Source organism: Anabrus simplex, chromosome 7, assembly GCF_040414725.1.
Source record: "Anabrus simplex isolate iqAnaSimp1 chromosome 7, ASM4041472v1, whole genome shotgun sequence".
In the NCBI taxonomy this organism is placed as follows: Eukaryota; Metazoa; Arthropoda; class Insecta; order Orthoptera; family Tettigoniidae; genus Anabrus; species Anabrus simplex.
This window is the reverse complement of record NC_090271.1, coordinates 302389263-302409547: the sequence shown is the minus strand read 5'-3', so window position 1 is coordinate 302409547 and position 20285 is coordinate 302389263. Positions and strand designations below refer to the sequence as shown.

General features: G+C 39.8%; 1 long non-coding RNA gene across 1 annotated transcript; it reads left to right on the top strand.

The window, feature by feature from the left end:
* The first annotated feature begins 3070 nt into the window (after positions 1 to 3070).
* On the top strand, positions 3071 to 19981 carry LOC136884084 (uncharacterized). Its single transcript, XR_010861301.2, has 3 exons — positions 3071 to 3438; positions 3606 to 3741; positions 13829 to 19981. It is a non-coding gene; the product is annotated as an uncharacterized lncRNA (long non-coding RNA).
* Positions 19982 to 20285: the final 304 nt, after the last annotated feature.

Sequence of the window (20285 nt, the reverse complement as noted above, 5' to 3'; positions counted from 1 at the left end):
ATACCAAATAATCGGTTACAGTATAAAACACGACTGTTGCCAATACTGATCCTATTTTTTCCTTGATATTGGTTGAACTTCGGCATGTCTACAAAAAACGAATGTAAATAATAAAATGATTATGTTTGTACGCCTAGAAGTAAATTGGCAACGACCGTGTCTGTAATGCAACCAAAATGTAGGCTGTTTATTAAATGCAAAACCTTAGGTCGGTGGCTGATTTTCTTATAAATGTTTACACAGAGATAGCCTAGTCACAATAACAAGGCAGTCTCTTGATCACAAGCTACAAATAACAAGCAGCATGGACGATGCGGTGATTGTGATCACGTCACGACTAAAAATCACTGATATCAGAAAATCACGGTATCGCTCATCACTAGTCTCGAGTACCTCGAACCGAACGAGAGTTTTGTCCGTCATCACCACTTGTGTCTCGGGAACGCAGGATGAGGAGCCATTCGAAACATCTCGGAACACTTCGGCTCTCTTCGGTTCCACGAACTATAACTAGATGAGCTGTTCTCTTCAGTTCACGAACTAGGCTGGACTTAGCTACAATAAGGCGCCATTTCGGACACCAACACTTTCCTCACGTGCGCTGTTACTCGTGTGTGTTCTAGATTAGTAGGTGAATTGTTCTAGATTAGTTTTTGTGTGATTAAGAGTGCCGTGGTGAGTTGAAGGTATTATTACTGAAGGGGTGGATAGGCGTAATTATCTTGGTTTGTGTTCGGGTTCTCTAGGCACTTTAAAGTTTTCCTGTGATTTATAAGAGTGTCGGCGGATAGTCGTAATTTATCGTTCAATAATGGATACGTATAATTGTAATTTCTGCAGCGAGTAATTTAGTGTACATAAAAACTTACTGAGGCACATCAGTACCAAACATCGTGGCAATCAAAGTGAGAGTTTTAAGTGCAACTTATGTGATTACTCCACTGCAAGACGTGATAATCTTAAGCGGCATACATTCAGCATGCATGAAAAGGTCTCTGCAAAATTTGAGTCAAAAATACTTTGTCCATTATGTAAATATGACTGTGCATCACGAAGCGAGATGCTTCGGCATTACTCGTCACAACATGATATAGACGTAGTTAATGAAACCGTGGAATTTTCTAGTGAGAGTGATTTCTATAACTGGAAATCTAAGGTCGAAAAAGATCATCTATGCGAGTTTGTATGCAGCAGGGGACGTTGGGTTAGGACTACAGATAACTGCTCAAAATTGTCATTTCACTGTCATCGTAATGGTGTTTATAAATCAAGAGGGCAAAACGAGCGCCACCAGAAAATATTGGGAAGTAACAAAATTGATGGATACTGCCCAGCTAGCATGGATGTCACATGTCATCCTTCTGGCAAAGTTGAGGTTTCATTCTGCAAAACGCATGTAGGTCATCAGGCTGAGCTAGGCCGGTTAAGACTTTCAAAATCAGAAAGGGACGAAATTGCAAGGAAAATATCACTGCATATTCCGTTTGACTGCATTTTAGACTCTGTTAGGTCTTCAATTAAAAGCAGCGAATTAGAACGCCGCGATTTAATATCAAATAAAAATCTTCACAACATAGCAAGAGATTATAACTTAAAAGCCGAGGCAGTTAGACATGCGAATGACAGCACGAGTGTGGACTCTTGGGTGAAAGAAATGCAAGAAATAGATTCTGTAGTCCGGTTCTACAAACCTCAGGGAGTTAGTTTGGAAGCCCATCCACAGCTGCGCGAAGAACACTTTGTCTTAATTGTAATGAATGAGGCGCAGATTGAAATGTTACGCGATTATGGAAATAGTTGTATTTGCATGGACAGCACACATGGGCTTAATTCTTACGGATTTGAACTGACAACTCTTCTTGTGTTGGACGAGTTATTTCAAGGCTTTCCTTGCTCGTTCATGTTTTCGAACAGAGGAGATCTTCCGATTATGGAGATCTTCTTAACAGTTGTTCTGGATACTCTCCGTGCTCCACTTCAACCAAATGTACTTATGTCTGATATGGCAGAAGTATTTCATAATGCCTGGTTGAAAGTTATGAAACCACCTCAACATCGACTGTTCTGCTCATGGCATGTAGATCGAGCGTGGAGGAAAAATCTTTGCAAGATTAAAGGACGTGAAAAACAAGCCGAAATCTATAAAATCATTAGAACGCTAATGCAGGAGAGAGATGAAGAGGCCTTTCGAAAGATGTTTGACGAGGCTCTACAGCTTCTGAAAGAAGACCCAGACACCTTAGAATTTGGTATATATTTTGAAAATAATTATCGGGCATCTGCTCCAAGCTGGGCGTATTGTTATCGTCAACACTCAGGTCTCAATACAAACATGCACTTGGAGAGAATGCATGGAGTGATCAAACATATATATCTAAAGGGAAACAAGCCCAAACGATTAGATATTGCCATCCATGCTCTAATGAGGTATCTAAGGGACAAACTCTATGATAGACTTATTCATCTGAATAAAGGTAAAGTGACCTCAAAGCTTTCCGCCATAAGGCAACGCCACAAAGCGTCATTTCAGCTCGACCCTGAAGATGCAATATATGACAATAATGTGTGGATAGTGCAGTCAAAACATTCCAACGAACTCTATGAAATAAGGCGAATGAGTGAAAGCTTGTGCAAGTGCGAATTGCTTTGTACCGAGTGCGAGACATGCCTCCACGCATTCACTTGCAGCTGTCCAGATTCATCAATCAAGTTCAACATGTGTAAACACATTCATTTGATATGCAGAGTAGCAAGTAGAGAGACTTCGAGTGCAGCTGAATCTACAGACAATAATTTAATCATCCACGAGGCATCCACTACAGATCAAAAACAACGTGCAATAATCCAAGAACTACAATGCCCTGGAGCAGCAAAGGCATGTGACAGTAAAGCGAAGAGGCGAGAAATGTTACTGGATAAATTCAGGCACATCCTAGATGAGGCTGAATCCGATGAAGACTTCGACATCATTGACAAACGTCTGCAAAATTTATTGCCAACCATTCAGGCCCGCAAATCTGCATCTTCGCTACCTCCAGTTTCACCAGCAAAAAAATCAAAATTTGAACCTCAGAGAAGATTTATGCCAACCAAGAAACCTCATAAAAAGATGTCGTTATCCATCGCAAAGCCCACAGCCACAGAAGAGCAAGACATTGCAATAAAATTACTCTTACCTAAATCTGAACCACAGTGATCAATCATGGGTCTTCTAAACACAGTAGAAGGTGATAAGTAGCAATATTTATATTATAATTATTGGCAGGAGTGTACAACAAAAATAATTCTCAATTACCTACTAATAGACTGGTAATTAAATTAGTGAAGTGTGTGATTTGTGAATTTACAAACTAAAATTCATACATACAGTATACAGTATAAACTTAAAGTATGTCACCTGGAATCATAATTCTTCTGCTTTGCTCGAGACAAAACAGTGTAAGTATATTCCAATATTGTAAAATATCACATTAGGTTTAACATTCAGTTGTCAACAAGTATTCTTATCTTCTTATCTTGGATGAATTAGATAAATTGAAAGTTGACAATGGCGCAATAGTTGCAGGCATACGTTAGATTTTATTTTGTTGTTTTTTTTGTTGTAGGTGTGATCAGTGGGTGATTTTGATAACATTTACAAGAAAGAAGGATCTATCTACTTCAATACCACATAGGCTACATGATATGTTGAGATCACTTCCAATCCACAGATTTTAGGAATCCTTGGCTCTATAGTGAGGGGTAAGTCATCAATCAATCACTATTGAACTTTATTTAGGGCAGTCGCCCAAGTGGCAGATTCCCTATTTGTTGTTTTCCTAGCCTTTTCTTAAATGATTGCAAAAACATTGGAAATTTATTGAACATCTCCCTTCGTAAGTTATTCCAATCCCTACCTCCTCTTCTTATAAATAACTCTTGCATTCCAGCTTTATCTTCATTTTGTGATCTTCCCTACTGTTAAAGACACAAACTTATTCGTCTACTAATGTCATTCCACGCCATCTCTCTGCTGACACCTCAGAACATACCACTTAGTCCAGCAGCTCGTCTCCTATCTCCCAAGTTTTCCCAGCCCAAACTTTGAAACTTTTTTGTCAAGCTACTCTTTTGTCGGAAATCACCCAGAAGAAATCGAGCTGCTTTGCTTTGGATTTTTTCCAGCTCTTGAATCAAGTAATCCTGTTAAGGGTCCCATACGCTGCATCCATACTGTAGTAGGTGTCTTACCAGAGACTTAGGTACCTATAATGATCCCCCAAAGGAACTTTGACACCATCAATGCAATAATTAAAACAGAGAGGACTTTTCCTATTTGTGAAACTCACAACCTGACTTTTAACCCTGTTTATCATCATACCGTTGCCTACGGTCCATCTCACAACATTATATAGGTTATTTTGCAGTTGCTCACAAGTTTGTAACTTATTTATTACCAGTGGCATATACAGAGGGCTACCAAGGCTATCAGTGAAGCCCAAATCTCCATTGAGAATGATGGAAGTCTAAAGCACGTTGGAGTCTAAGCATCTGAAACATTGTTCCATTTACAAAACTTGAAAGCAGTGAGAAAGAAACGTCACGCATATTTCTGAGAGCAAGGCATCGGAGACTGATATTGCAGCCCAGACTCTCGCCCCTTTCCCCTCGACTCGCCACACGCAGCTTGCTGCTGGATATTGGATAGGAGCGAGGACCAGCGGAGGATAGGTGTGCTAGGCTTCGGTCCGTCTGTTCGCCACTGCTACCTATCAACCATGAGTTACTCATTGTATATACTTCCTCACCTCATACTTCTGAATGATACAGGTAAGAGAGTGTGGGAATTCCTCATTCCCGTTTACTACTTGTAGGAAGAGACTGCAGGGCTGGTGTTACATGAGCAATATCGTTTTATTTTCATTGGTAGATCTGTTAAAATGAAATGCCACCTTTCAGGTTTAGCGTTTTCTTTCTTTTGTTGGATTGCCAGGCTGAGTGGCTCAGACGGTAAAGGCGCTGGCCTTCTGAACCCAACTTGGCAGGTTCGGTCCTGGCTCAGTCCGGTGGTATTTGAAGGTGCTCAAATATGTCAGCCTCGTGTCAGTAGATTTACTGGCACGTTAAAGAACTCCTGCAGGACGAAATTCCGGCACCTCGGCGTCTCCAAAAACCGTAAAAGAGTAGTTAGTGGAACGTAAAACAAATAACATTATTATTATTATTATTATTATTATTCTTTTGTTGGTTGGAATCGAACCCATGATCATGGGTCGGACACCACCACTGATCTCCCGAGGAAGCTAATTTAACCAGTGAACGATGGGTACGACTGCTGTAAAATAATAATAATACAAATATAATGGGACCGGGAGAGTTGGCTGTGTGGTTAGGAGCGTGCAGCTGTGAGCTCGCATCTGGGAGATAGTGGGTTCGAACCCCACTGTCGGCAGCCCTGAAGATGGTTTTCTGTGGTTTCCCATTTTCACACCAGGCAAATGCTGGGGCTGTACCTTAATTAAGGCCACAGCTGCTTCCTTCTCTTTCCTAGGCCTTTCCCATCCCATCATCGCCATAAGACCTATCTGTGTCGGTGCGACGTAAAGCAAAATAGAACAAAAAATAGGGCATGGCAACTATACAGGCTTTGTGTTGACCTAATGGGGATAAAATGAATGGCGAAGAAATCATAAATACCCAGTCCCCAAGCCAGGGGAATTAACAGTATGAGGGGGTTGATTCTGGAAATTGAACTGGGGCCATCAGACCAAAGGCAAGCGTTCAATCCGTTTAGCCACAAAGCCGGACTCTCATTTTCTGAACCTTAGGTTACCATCTCCACTGATCAGGGGTTGAGCAATGGCAGTAGCAGAGTCCGGTGCAATAGCCTGTAAAGCAGCAGGCTTCTTCATTGACTACTGGCTGCAGCTCAAAACGCTGAAGGCTTGACGTTCACTAAACCAACCATCGAAAAGAGGTAACCTAAGTCTAGTGGTAGCCCATGTCTTAATCTCAGCATATGCCACTGTTTATTACTCTGTACAGAATAACATCGTCTGCAGAAAGCCTTATCCCTGACTCCATTTCTTTACACATGTCATTGATATATATATATGTAAGAAAACATAAAGGTCCAATAATACTGCCTTGAGGAATTCCTCTGTTAATTATTACAGGGTCAGATAAAGCTTTGTCTACTCTAGTACTCTGAGTTCTATGTTCTAGAAATATAGCCACCCATTCAGTCACTTTTTTTTTCTAGTCCAGTTGCACTCAGTTTTGCCAGTAGTCTTCCATGGTCTACCCTATCAACTGCCTTACATAGGTTAATCGCGATACAGTCCATTTCACCTCCTGAATCCAGGATATCTACTATATTTTGTTGGAATCCTAGCAGTTGAGCTTCAGGGGAATAACCTTTCCTAAACCCAAACTGTCTTCTATCAAACCAGTTATTAATTTTGCAAACATGTCTAAAATAATCAGAAATAATTATTTCCCAAACCTTACATTCAGTGCATGTCAAACTGACTGGCCTGTAATTTTCAGCTTTATGAGAGCCTATGTGGCTCAGGCGGCAACGCTCCGGCCTCTCAACGCTCTCAAAGCAGAGCCGGGACAGGTTTTTCTCCAGGTATTCCAGTTTTCCCTGTCATCTTTTATTCCAGCAACACGCTCCAATATAATTTCATTTCATCTGTCATTCATTAATCACTGCCCCAGATGAGTGCGACAGGCTTAGCCAGCTGGCACAATTCCTATCCTCATCGCTAGATGGGGGCTTCATTCATTCCATTCCTGACCCAGTTGGATGACTGGAAACAGGCTGTGGATTTTCATTCACGCTTTATGATGATAAATAGTTCTTGTGTATAAAACTTTTAACTTCCCTTTACTGCTTGAAGACAAAATGAGTATTACATACCCATACATACATACATACATACATACATACATACATACATACATACATACATACAGAGCTACAGATGGTTATGCCCTTCAGCATTCAGTCTGCAAGCCTCTGTGAGTTAAGCAATAATAATATTATTATTAATAATAATAAATAATTTAGTATTTCATTGCAGTCAATGGTCATAAGATTAAATTACAATTCATAATTCTTTTAAGTTACACTAGAATAACATGCACATAATTTGAACATGAATATTTTGCACATTAAAGTATGATATCTTTCAATTCATTATTATTATTATTATTATTATTATTAATATTATATAATGAATGCACCAAACTTAACATTTCACTACTCATAATGAGGAGTAAACATTACTTGCAGCAGAAACATGTCAGCGATTCTTTTCTCTGAAGACAGGTAAGAGTGCAGATACACTGCGTACTTGGCCCGTGGTAACTGAACGCTGAAACCTGCCCTCACTTTGTCATTCCGACTAGATTTTGCTTTTTACTATCTTTACAGAGGGTTGTTCCTAGGCATTCCCTTGCTGCTTTTACTACCGCATCACTGTGTGCCACCCATTCTCTTTCTATATCGTACGCCTGTTTCCTGGACTGCATTACATCCATAGGTCCGAGGCTTGCTTGAAGTGTTCCAAGCTTGGTCTACTTCCCCTGTTGTTGGGGGTGGTAGAATAGCAAACCCGGTATCCCCTGCCTGTCATAAGAGGTGACTAAAAGGGGTCCCAGGGGCTCTGAACTTTGGAGCATGGGTTTTTGACCAAGGGGCCCTTAGCTGAGTCCTGGAATTGCTTCCACTTACTTGTGCCAGGCTCCTCACTTTCATCTATCCTATTCAACCTCCCTTGATCAAGTCTTGTTCTTTTCCGACCCCAACGGCATTATGTATGGAGGCTTAGGACATTTTTCACGTTTATGTCCTTCGTGGCCCTTGTCTTCCTTTGGCTGATACCTTCATTTTTTGAAGTGTCGGACCCCTTCCATTTTTTCTCTCTGATTAGTGTTATATAGAGGATGGTTGCCCACTTGTACTTCCTCGTAAAATAATCACCACCACCACCCTGTGTCTGACTCAATGGCTAAATGGTTAGCGTGCTTGCCTCTGGTCACAGGGGTCCTGGGTTCGATTCCCAACAGGGTCAGTAATTTTAACCATCATTGGTTAATTCAGTTGGCACTGGGGCTGGGTGTATGTGTCGTCTTCATCATCATTTCATCCTCATCACGACGCATGGGTCGTCTATGGGCGTCAAATCAAAAGACCTGCACCTGGCGAGCTAAAGTTGTCCCCGGGCACTCCCGGCGCTAAAAGCCATATGCCATTTCTATTTAATACCACTCTGTGAAGCAGGATGCTACCTTACTTCTAGTCCTAGAGAGGACCTCTCCCTTGATGGGTCGTAGCCACCTGAGCGCAAAGCAGGCCATGACTCTGAAAATGTTAGGGTATCTTGAGTCTGAGGACCAGGTTATAGGCCACTCAGCTGTTACCTGTGGTTCTTGAAGTAGGAGGTGACAGCAGTAACCCACACCATGAACCACAAAAATTAATAGTATAATTGAAGACATGCTCGCAAAAACGGTCTAACCCTCAAAATTAAAAAAAGTGAGTTAGGTGCTGCTATCTATTGAGCAACATGAATAGTACGTATTCCTACATATGCTAATATCAGGAGGGATCATTTAGAGGAATACAGTAGGTGAAAATTTGAGTGTTTAACCTGAGGGCCTTTGACAGAATGCAAAAATGGGCTAACCCCTATAGAGCAGAAATTAAATAAGTGTACGCAACATTGCAGGCTTAGCACTAACATTGTGGTGTAGTGTGTTGGTGAACCAATGATTGAAACAACGAATTTGCCGAGAGCGGGTAACATTATGAACATTACATAAGAATTTTAATGTAACTTATCATTAAAAAATTCATTACTGAGAATACAATGTCCCTGGTTATATACGAATATATACCTACTCCAGAATGTTCATTGTATCAATGTTGGTGACTCTGGCTACTGCTTGTAAACAACAAACATGGTGGACACAGAGAGTGAATTTGCTGAGCGAGCTGACGAAATGTGCGGAAATTATCGTAAAAGGAAAAGTAATCCTGCAAAATGGTGTCGGGAAATTCAGAAAAAGAAAAGGAATAGTGGTGAGGAATATGTTAATTACAAAGGTGTTGTAATAGAGGAGAAGAGTATTGGTGCAAACTGCCGCTGTTCGCGTAAGCGTTTTGAAAAGGTGACAGAAGATTATCGTGAAAGACTTTTTCTCAATTTCTGGAATTTCGGTGACCATGACTTACAGAATGGGTACATTTCTGGGTGTGTACAGATTTGCTCAGTGAAACGAAGATATGTGAACGATTCTCGTAGCAGTAGAAGACAATGTTCATGTGTTTTCAAGGTTATGGTAGATGCAACAGAGGTTGTAATCCGTAAAAAGGCCCTATTGTCTATATTTGGATTGAGTAATGGACGACTTTCTCGAATAATTCAAGAGAAGAAAACTTCAGGCACCTTCAAGGTAAGCAATCACTGTGATTCTAATCACTTTTCACGTGTAGTTCTCTACGTAAGTTAGGTTGTGCTTCAAGATAATAAAACAAGGTTGTGAGAGAACATGGTTTGATTCTATTTTAGTTGGATCAGAGGGGTCAGCATGGAAACCGTCCCAACAAAACAGAAGAGGCAGATATAAACTGCGTAAGGGAGCACATTGACAGTTTCCCCACGCGGTCGAGTCATTATTCTCAGAAAAAGAATCCTAACATGAAGTACTTGAGTGGAGAACTCAATATTAGTGTTTTGTATAACCTTTATATGGACAAGTGCACCCAGGAAAATAGGACACCAGTTAGCCTTACCATTTACAGAAAGATTTTCTAAAAATATAATTTGTCGTTCCAAGCACCTCGTAGTGATACATGTAAAATATGTGACAATTTAAACATTCAAGTTTCAACAGAGAATGATCCTCTGAAAAAAAAAAAAAAAGATCTGGAATGTAAGTTAGAGCTGCATAAATGAAAATCAGTCGGCCTATGAGCAGTTAACACACAACTAGCTAAGGAAGACAGGACTGTTGGAACAAGGCCAGAATTCGCCGGCACAGCTATGACGACATACTTACGGGACCTCCTGGGTAGGAGGGGTTTCAGGTGGGGAGAACTTAAAAGATACTGAAGAACTTTCACCTTGTATTTCCTCTCCCTTCACTTTCTTTCAGCCCCCGCCTGTATTTCACCGGCATCCATTTAACCTATTTTATACGTAGTTATTTCACTTATATATTCGCATACTAATCTAATTTTACTTACCTGTTATAAATTCCTGGCGACAGGCCGTCTTGAACCAGCGATCCATCAGGTTATCCACTCAGCTAACATGTTACTTGATAATTTGAAGCGTAAACGATGTATATATAGATACATATAGTACATTACCAGTAATAGAGATGGCATTGCAATGTAATTAATATTTACGCCAAAAGATGACTGTCGTCTGTCTCTGAACTGTCGCCAACTTAACTTTTATGAGGAACAAAAATACATCAAACTCAAATCACGAGTTTCATTACCAGCAGTGTGATTATTGTTTGAAGAGGGAATACAAGTAGACGAAAACAAACCAGTCGTGTGTCCAGCTATGTTATAGTCTTGATTGCTATCTTAAGAGGAAGTAGGCCTACAACTAGACGAAAACAATAGAGTTGTATGTCCAGCTCTGTCATAGTCGTGATTATAGTTTTAAGAGGAAGTATAACTAGAGATAAACAGTAGAGTCGTGTGTTCAGTTCTGTGATAGTCGTGACGATTGTTTTAAGACGAAGTAGAACTAGCCAAAACAATTAAAACTCCCGTTCAGTGCTGTATCCATACTAGTAATTATTATTTTAAGAGGGAGTACATCTACGCAAACACAAGAAGTCCATCTTCTGTCTACTCCTGTGCCAACTTTTGGTGAGTACCCATAAATTCATATCCTGTCTCAGTGGTTGCAATATACTCGTGTGTATAGTGTTGCTTTCCTATTCGTGATGTCATCACCAAAAGTGTACTTCCAACAACAGTCGCTCAATTAGCAATGCTGTCGCACCTAACCGAACCTAACCTAACGTGTCACTACCAGTGGTTTTCGGTGGATCACAACCTAACCTGTCACTATCAGTGGTTTTCGGTGGATCACAACCTAACCTGACACTACCAGTGGTTTTTGGTGGATCACCCCGCTAAATTAGTAATGCTGTCGCACCTAACCAAACCTAACCGAACGTGTCACTATCAGTGGTTTTCGGTGGATCACCCCGCTAAATTAGTAATCCTCTCGCACCTAACCTAACCTGTCACTAGCTTTGGTTTTCGGTGGATCACAACCTAACCTGACACTATCAGTGGTTTTCAGTGGATCACCCCGCTAAATTAGTAATGCTGTCGCACCTAACCTAACCTGTCACTAGCTTTGGTTTTCGGTGGATCACCCCGCTAAATTATTAATGCTGTCGTACCTAACCAAACCTAACCTTATGTGTCACTACCAGTGCTTTTCGGTGGATCACAAACTAACCTGTCACTATCAGTGGTTTTCGGTGGATCATAACCTAACCTGTCACTATCAGTGGATTTCGGTGGATCACCGCGCTAAATTAGTAATGCTGTCGCACCTAACCTAACGTGTCACTACCAGTGGTTTTCGGTGGATCACCGCGCTAAATTAGTAACGCTGTCGGCAGCCCTGAAGATGGTTTTCCGTTGTTTCCCATTTTCACACCAGGCAAATGCTGGGGCTGTACCTTAATTAAGGCCACGGCCACTTCCTTCCCATTCCCACCTATCTGTGTCAGTGCGACGTAAGCAACTAGCAAATAAAAGTGTTTTTCGGTGAAAAACAATTGCTTTCGTAAAGGATGCTAGGGGCTGTTGGCCACTTCGCGGCCCTAACATGGGGGCTTATGCCCACCGACCCCCTTTTGCTTGTCTCTAGACCAATGGTTTTGCCACTAGCCGGACTTAACCAAACCAGATCAGTGCTTTTCCTACTTGCCGGACGTACTTAATATTCGTAAAGTTTTCGCGAAATCAAGTCAGCCCCATCATATCGCGCTGTTAATATCTATTTCACTATCCAACTAGTCAATTTTTAGCCCAATCTAGTGGCTGTGAATTGTGTTACGCAGTCTCAAACAGCTAAAGATACCAGACCATTAATTCATACATTTAGCGGCTGCTACACGTTCCTTCGAATTATCCGCCATGTTTGCAAACATCAACTCGCTAAACACGTCATACATGACGTCATATAGACGCACGAGCAGCAGCTGCGGAGCCCGTGCCGGCGGATCCTGGACTTACACCGGACTGTTCATGTGATTGCTTTTGACATGCAGCAATGTCTCCTCACTCCCCACTTGAGTGTAGGGATAATATTTTATAAACGTCAGCTTTGGACTTTGAATTTTGGTATTCACAATGTTGCAAATAACGCTGCAACAATGTTTGTGGCCTGAGGATGTAGCGGGAAGGGGGGCCGATGATATAATCTCATGCCTTCGGCATTATGTTATGACTTCCGTTCCTGATAATGTTAACCACCTGATAGTATATTCTGATTCTTGTTTTGGTCAAAACAAGAACTTTTCTTTAGGTAGCTTTTGGATGTTTTTAGTCCAGACTGGAAGATTTAATATAATAGAACATAAATATTTAGTGCCAGGTCATACGTATTTGCCATGTGACAGAGACTTTGGCCTTATAGAGAAGAAAAAGAGGCAAGTGTCATCAATTTAAATTCCAGATCAGTGAATGGAACTTGTTAGGAAGACTAGGGTTAAGAAGCCGTTTGCAGTGGTAAAGATGACACGTGACATGTTTATCACTGCTTCGCCTTTACTGGATAAGATAACGAAAAGAACAGTCTCTGATTCGAAGCAAAAGGTATTGTTAAGCAAGATTACATGTTGTAAAATCAGTAAAGACGATCCATTTAGGTTACTTTTCAAGTACTCATACTCTTCAATAGAAGAGTATGATTCTGTAGATCTCAGAAAAAAAAGTACCTGGTAGACCATCATTCGGTATTGAACACCTACCATGCAAGTACGACAGACCTAGGCCTGTACTTCCAGCCAAAATCAAGGATATTTTAGACTTGTTGGATTACATACCCCCTCTGTATCATGCATACTACAGAAATCTTGCTTCCAATGCATGTAGTCCCGTTCAAGAAGAAGAAGAAGAAGAAGACGATCCACTTTTTGATATTCCTGATTATGATTAGGTTAAGGTACAGGATTAAGTAGCTGTAGGCAACCTCATTATTGCATTTGTTAATATATTATGTATTATTTGTTTGTAACAACACTTTCCTTATCTATATTACATAATTTATTGCCAGAATTATTTGTATTTCCCTTCCATTTATCACAAAGTCAGGTAGGTATGTTACAAAACGAACACATGTACATTGAGTATACAACTTCCCTTAAGTTCATTTAGCTACTGCATCGCTAGTCTGCAATAAAACAACTTAAAATTGCTATGAAAAGATTTTCCCTCAATGTATACTTTGATTTGATGTGCAATACACCAGGTAAAATTAATGCAGTATATTTTTTTTTGTTCAGTTTGCAAAACTTAAATTTTCTCCTTTCAAGCAAAGTGAGAGTTAGACCGTTTTTGCGAGCATGTCTTCAATTATACATCTGGGGCTGTTTCACATCTAGTATGAAATTGAATGGTATTTCACAACAGTTCATCATATTCTTGTAATTTATATGCTGTTTTATTATAGCCTGCCCGTTTTGCATTTCCTAGTAATAGAACATGGGATTATTCAAAGAGCAATGTGTATAATTAATATGAATATGAACTTTGTTTCAATGAACTCTTTTTTTTTTTTTTTTTTCTTTTAAGGCTAAAACCCAATTCTGTGCCAACACAAAATCTTGCCGGCAGCAGCGTGAAGGGCGTTTTGAGATCAAGAAAAGGAGGGAGTTCACGCAAGAGGAAGAGAGGAGAAGAAGAAGAAATGGAACATCTCCATCCACCAGTACTGCTCAGGTGCAGCCAACAGACAGACTTCTGCAAGGTGTCCTAAAAGTGTTAACAATGATGTTATACAAATTGAAGGGTGAGGTGTGCAGGTTAGAGAAAAGTAAGGTCTTAATTGCAGCTCATACCGAAAGGATTGTTTTAAGGGTCACCAAAACTTTCTTCGTAAGAGCAAAGGACGGTGATTCACTGACAGCGATAAAACTGTTGCTCTTGCAATATATGTTTCTCTTCTAAAGCATACCAGTTCACCCTTGTCTCGGGAGCGCATCGTGTAAAACCACTCGGAAATTTTCTGCTCTCTTTGATTCCACGAAGTATACACTGCATACCGTCAGTTGTTACGGTGGGTGTGGCGCTTGCAGGCTGCTTAGCACGCCACGTTTAAGTATAAATTTCCTTCATTCTTAAGGAATAGTACAAATAAAATCTGTCCCCCACCCCAGAAACTGAATGGGCTTGAGTCAGTCCCAGTTGTCAGTTCGAAAAACCTCACTGAAGAAAAATGATTCCATATGACATATTTCAAGTTTATACTCTATGTCTGAATTTGAGTTTTTAAATTCACAAATCACACACTTCACTAACTTAATTACCAGTCTATTAGTAGCTAATTGAAAACAATTTTTGGAGTACACACCTGCCAATAATTATAATATAAATATTGCTATTTATCACCTTCTGCTGTGTTTAGAAGACCCATGATTGATCCCTGCCATTCAGATTTAGGTAACAGTAATTTTATTGCAATGTCTTGCTCTTCTGTGGCTGTGGGCTTTGCGATGGATAATGACATCTTTTTATGAGGTTTCTTGGATGGCTTAAACCATTCTGAGGTTCAAATTTCGATTTTATTGCTGGTGAAACTGGAGGTAGTGAAGATGTAGATTTGCGGGACTGAATGGTTGGCAATAAATTTTGCAGACGTTTGTCAATAATGTCGAAGTCTTCATCGGATTCAGCCTCATCTAGGATGTGCCTGAATTTATCCAGTAACAGTACTCGCCTCTTCGCTTTACTGTCACATGCCTTTGCTGCTCCAGGGCATTGTAGTTCTTGGATTATTGCACGTTGTTTTCGATCTGTAGTGGATGCCTCGTGGATGATTAAATTATTGTCTGTAGATTCAGCTGCACTTGAAGGCTCTCTACTTGCTACTCTGCATATCAAATGAATGTGTTTACACATGTTGAACTTGATTGATGAATCTGGACAGCTTCAAGTGAATGCGTGGAGGCATGTCTCGCACTCAGTACAAAGCAATTCGCACTTGCACAAGCTTTCACTCATTCGCCTTATTTTGTAGAGTTCGTTGGAATGTTTTGACTGCACTATCCACACATTATTGTCATATATTGCATCTTCAGGGTCGAGCTGAAATGATGATTTGTGGCGTTGCCTTATGGCCGAAAGCTGTGAGGTCACTTTACCTTTATTCAGATGAATAAGTCTATCATAGAGTTTGTCCTTTAGATACCTCATTAAAGCATGGATGGCAATATCTAATCGTTTGGGCTTGTTTCCCTTTAGATATATATGTTTGATCACTCCAGGCATTCTCTCCAAGTGCATGTTTGTATTAAGACCTGAGTGTTGACTATAACAATACGCCCAGCTTGGAGCAGATGCCCAATAATTATTTTCAAAATATATATATAAAATTCTAAGGTGTCTGGGTCTTCTTTCAGAAACCGTAGAGCCTCGTCAAACATCTTTCGAAAGGCCTCTTCATCTCTCTCCTGCATTAGCGTTCTAATGATTTTATAGATTTCGGCTTGTTTTTCACGTCCTTTAATCTTGCAAAGGTTTTTCCTCCACGCTCGATCTACATGCCATGAGCAGAACAGTTTCATAACTTTCAACCAGGCATTATGAAATACTTCTTCCATATCAGACATAAGTACATTTTGTTGAAGTGGAGCACGGAGAGTATCCAGAACAACTGTTAAGAAGATCTCCATAATCGGAAGATCTCCTCTGTTCGAAAACATGAACGAGCAAGGAAAGCCTTGAAATAACTCGTCCAACACAAGAAGAGTTGTCAGTTCAAATCCGTAAGAATTAAGCCCATGTCTGCTGTCCATGAAAATACAATTATTTCCATAATCACGTAACATTTCAATCTGCGCCTCATTGATTACATTTAAGACAAAGTCTTCTTCGCGCAGCTGTGGATGGTCTTCCAAACTAACTCCCTGAGGTTTGTAGAACCGGACTACAGAATCTATTTCTTGCATTTCTTTCACCCAAGAGTCCACACACTCGTGCTGTCATTCGCATGTCTAACTGCCTCGGCTTTTAAGTTATAATCTCTTGCTATGTTGTGAAGATCTTTATTTGATATTAAATCGCGGCGCTCTAATTCGCTGCTTTTAATTGAAGACCTAAGAGTCTAAAATGCAGTCAAAAGGAATCTGCAGTGATATTTTCAGTGCAATTTCGTCCCTTTCTGATTTTGAAAGTCTTAACCGGCCTAGCTCAGCCTGATGACCTACATGCGTTTTGCTGAATGAAACCTCAACTTTGCCAGAAGGATGACATGTGACATCCATGCTAGCTGGGCAGCATCCATCAATTTTGTTACTTCCCAATATTTTCTGGTGGCGCTCGTTTTGCCCTCTTGATTTATAAACACCATTACGATGACAGTGAAATGACAATTTTGAGCAGTTATCTGTAGTTCTAACCTAACATGCCCTGCTGCATACAAACTCGCATAGATGATCTTTTTCGACCTTAGATTTCCAGTTATAGAAATCACTCTCACTAGAAAATTCCACGGTTTCATTAACTACGTCTATATCATGTTGTGACGAGTAATGCCGAAGCATCTCGCTTCGTGATGCACAGTCATATTTACATAATGGACAAAGTATTTTTGACTCAAATTTTGCAGAGACCTTTTCATGCATACTGAATGTATGCCGCTTAAGATTGTCATGTCTTGCAGTGGTGTAATCACGTAAGTTGCACTTAAAACTCTCACTTTGATTGCCACAATGATTGGTACTGATGTGCCTCAGTAAGTTTTTATGTACACTAAATGACTCGCTGCAGAAATTACAATTATACGTATCCATTAATGAACGATAAATTACGACTATCCGCCGACACTCTTATAAATCACAGGAAAACTTTTAAGTGCCTAGAGAACCCGAACACAAACAAGATAATTACGCCTATCCACCCCTTCAGTATTAATACCTTCAACTCACTACGGCACTCTTAGATGATGACGATGCTTGTTGTTTAAAGGGGCCTAACATCGAGGTCATCGGCCCCCGGCAGTCTTAATCACAGGAAATCTGTAATAAAGCCTAGAAAACATGTACACAGACACATCACAACTGTGCGTGAACCTTCTCCTGTGCGTTACTTCGCAGTGGCGCCTTACGCTAGCCGAGTCTAGCCTGGTTCATGTTGTGCCGAAGAGAGCTGAAACAATCCAAGTGGCTCCACGCACTGCGTGATGTACCGAAGAGAGCTGAAATTTTCCGAGTGGTTTCACATGCCATGTTCTCGAGTTGAAAGTGTCACTCGCTCTTGTATGTGTAAATTGCAGAGATGTGTTCATTTATAAAGAATTAAATGTTTTAATAAAATATTATCTGAATGAAGAAAATGAAAAAAGGAATGGGAATTGAGATAGAAACATTAAAGCAAAGATGATCATGCATATGTAATTAATTGCATACAAAATATTTGGCTCGACGAAGATGAATCATTCAGGACATGTTGTTTTACATATAGAGTTATTCAGCTGAATGTACATATGTGTGAGACTAAAACATCATACTTTGCATAGTTCTTTAAAGTACTTTCAGTTTTCACACTTACTGTACATTTTCGTGGTGGCTGTATGTTCAAAGATATTGGTACAGAGCTGTTTCTTTTTTAAAATAATGTAACATATTTTATATCGCCATAGATAACAGGTAAATGAAAAAGATATTTGCGACTGGTTTCCTTCCCTATCTGAATTCATTGAAACTATATCTTGCGCACCTGAACATTAGTGCTCCGGGTCATCACTTGTATCGCAAACATCTACGCGCAGAATGACTGTCGCTGGGGTAATGTTGATTATTACATAATCTGCAGATTTCATTCCACAAGACTTTTAAGGTATTTATTTACATTTTTCTTGTGGGTTTGTCATAGTTATTGTGATCTTGCTTTCTGAGATTCTATTCTGCAGACCCCTATCTTTTTGGTCGCTGCAGACCTCGTGTTTTAATTTACATATTGCTTGTTCCGTGTGTATCTTTACTATATGCGAGAGTGGAGATTGACACCGATCTGTGTAAATTATGTGTGTACCTGTGACCTTGATTTGAGACCCTGTTTAATTCTCTTCGAGTCTACGACTGGCTGAGCTTGTAATACCAATGTAAATGGTCCGTTATTGGACATTATAAATTTTGATATGTTTTGACGCTAGTGATACGCATCTCATGTTCACCAAAAGAGAGGTGATATGAGTATGGAATGTATCATGCGTTATATGTGTGTCTTTCACTATTGTATTTGGGGTGAACCTGGGTTGCTGCGCGGCCATCCGACATTGTGATATGTGTATCTTGTTCAAGCTCACAAGCCTCTGGTTTTATTTGTCATGCAGTGCGAGCATTCTCGTATCCTACCTTGACCCCTATACTTATTTGGATTTGCTCATATTGGTCTCTAGGTTGTGTGTGCATGTGACTGTGTGCATTGATGGATGAGATTTGTGTTGGTTTCCACATCTCGCAAATATTATTTTTGTGCCTTCCTTATTTTCTTTATTGCATTTCTTTTTGGCTTATTTTTAAAATATTTTCTTTCAGTTAATATGTTTCATCGTTTGAGATATTGATTGATCTCGGTAACTATGGCGACCTATCATCTTCCTAGATTTTTTTTCTTGTTTTTTCTTCCGGCTGGGGTTTTGCTTCTTGGTGCCTCTCTGATAGCTGGGGATGTGAGTCTCAATGGAGCTATTGTTATAGTGGCCTGCGTCTGTTGAATGGACGTGGCTGTTGAGGCCTATCATTGCTGTATACTCCATTATGCAACTTTCTGAGTTATATGTGTTCTTTTGCACCTGTTCTACTTTTCACAGACACAAGGAGTAGACACAGAACAGACAGTCACCACATAACCTCGGACAACACCAAACCGACAAACAGCAATTGGAGGGACATTCAACAAGATAAACCAAGCAGCAACTTTCAATACGAACGTTGATTTACGTCCCTTTCAATCATCCTTATCAAATCCATTAGTTCAACGAACAGTCATTGACATCTATAAGAACATATCTTTTCAACAGCATTCGCCGAGGTCATATGACAACAAACATTTAAATTTCTTGAAGACCAACATTTATCCTGTTATAAGTTCAATCATCAAATTGATGATAAATTTGAATCTTTATAGACTCTTATCCACAAGGGATAAATAACTTTTTTACCAGATCTCATTGCCAAGAAAATCCTCAAATTTAGCTCCTAAGATTGATTTTCACGTTTTTCTAAGATTTTGGATATGATATATATATTTTTATTTAATTTAATATTTTAGTACTCTCTCTTCCATAATTTTAATGTATCTTCCTATTAAGCACATGTAATTAAGCCATGTATACAAAGATTTTATATTTTATGATATTCTAATAGAGTAAGTTTTAAGTTTGTCAAAAATGTTCTAATAGTTCTTAAGTCATTATTTACGTAAATAACAATTATTCGAGATTCAGATTTGGCTGATGATGCTCTATAAGGGAGCGAAACATGTCCCATATATAACTTTTTAACTAATGAAGTTATTTTAAATGTGACCACATTATAATGTATTGAACAGGTGGATTCATAATAAAACTTTATTATTGTATATCAACAGATTTCAATACGGATTAAAACATGAGATTAGTCACTTGCATCTCTGTTAGTGTTTGTAAAAGATAATTTTTTCTGAATTGAAAGGAAATTGACTATGCACATGTTATTCCTTGGACAGAATATGTAAATTATTTGTTATTTGTTATGCCTCTATCATTTCCTCCCTGTAATTTAAGAGGCACGAGTTCAGATCCAGGCAGTTTTCAGCCTGTTCCTGTAGAGTCCACAAGGTAAGTATTCGTGTTGTGGTGAGTATATATTTGCTGATCCGTGTGGTTTGGCGGACCTCTCATGGACGGCGTGATCGGGTGGTGCACAAGACTGCCAACTTGTCTACTTGGGAACTAAGAAAGGCACAGAATTATGTTTTTGTTTTTTCTTGCCGTACAGAGATTATCCACCGCGGCCATAGAAAAAATCCTCTCAAAGGGAGTGTGGCC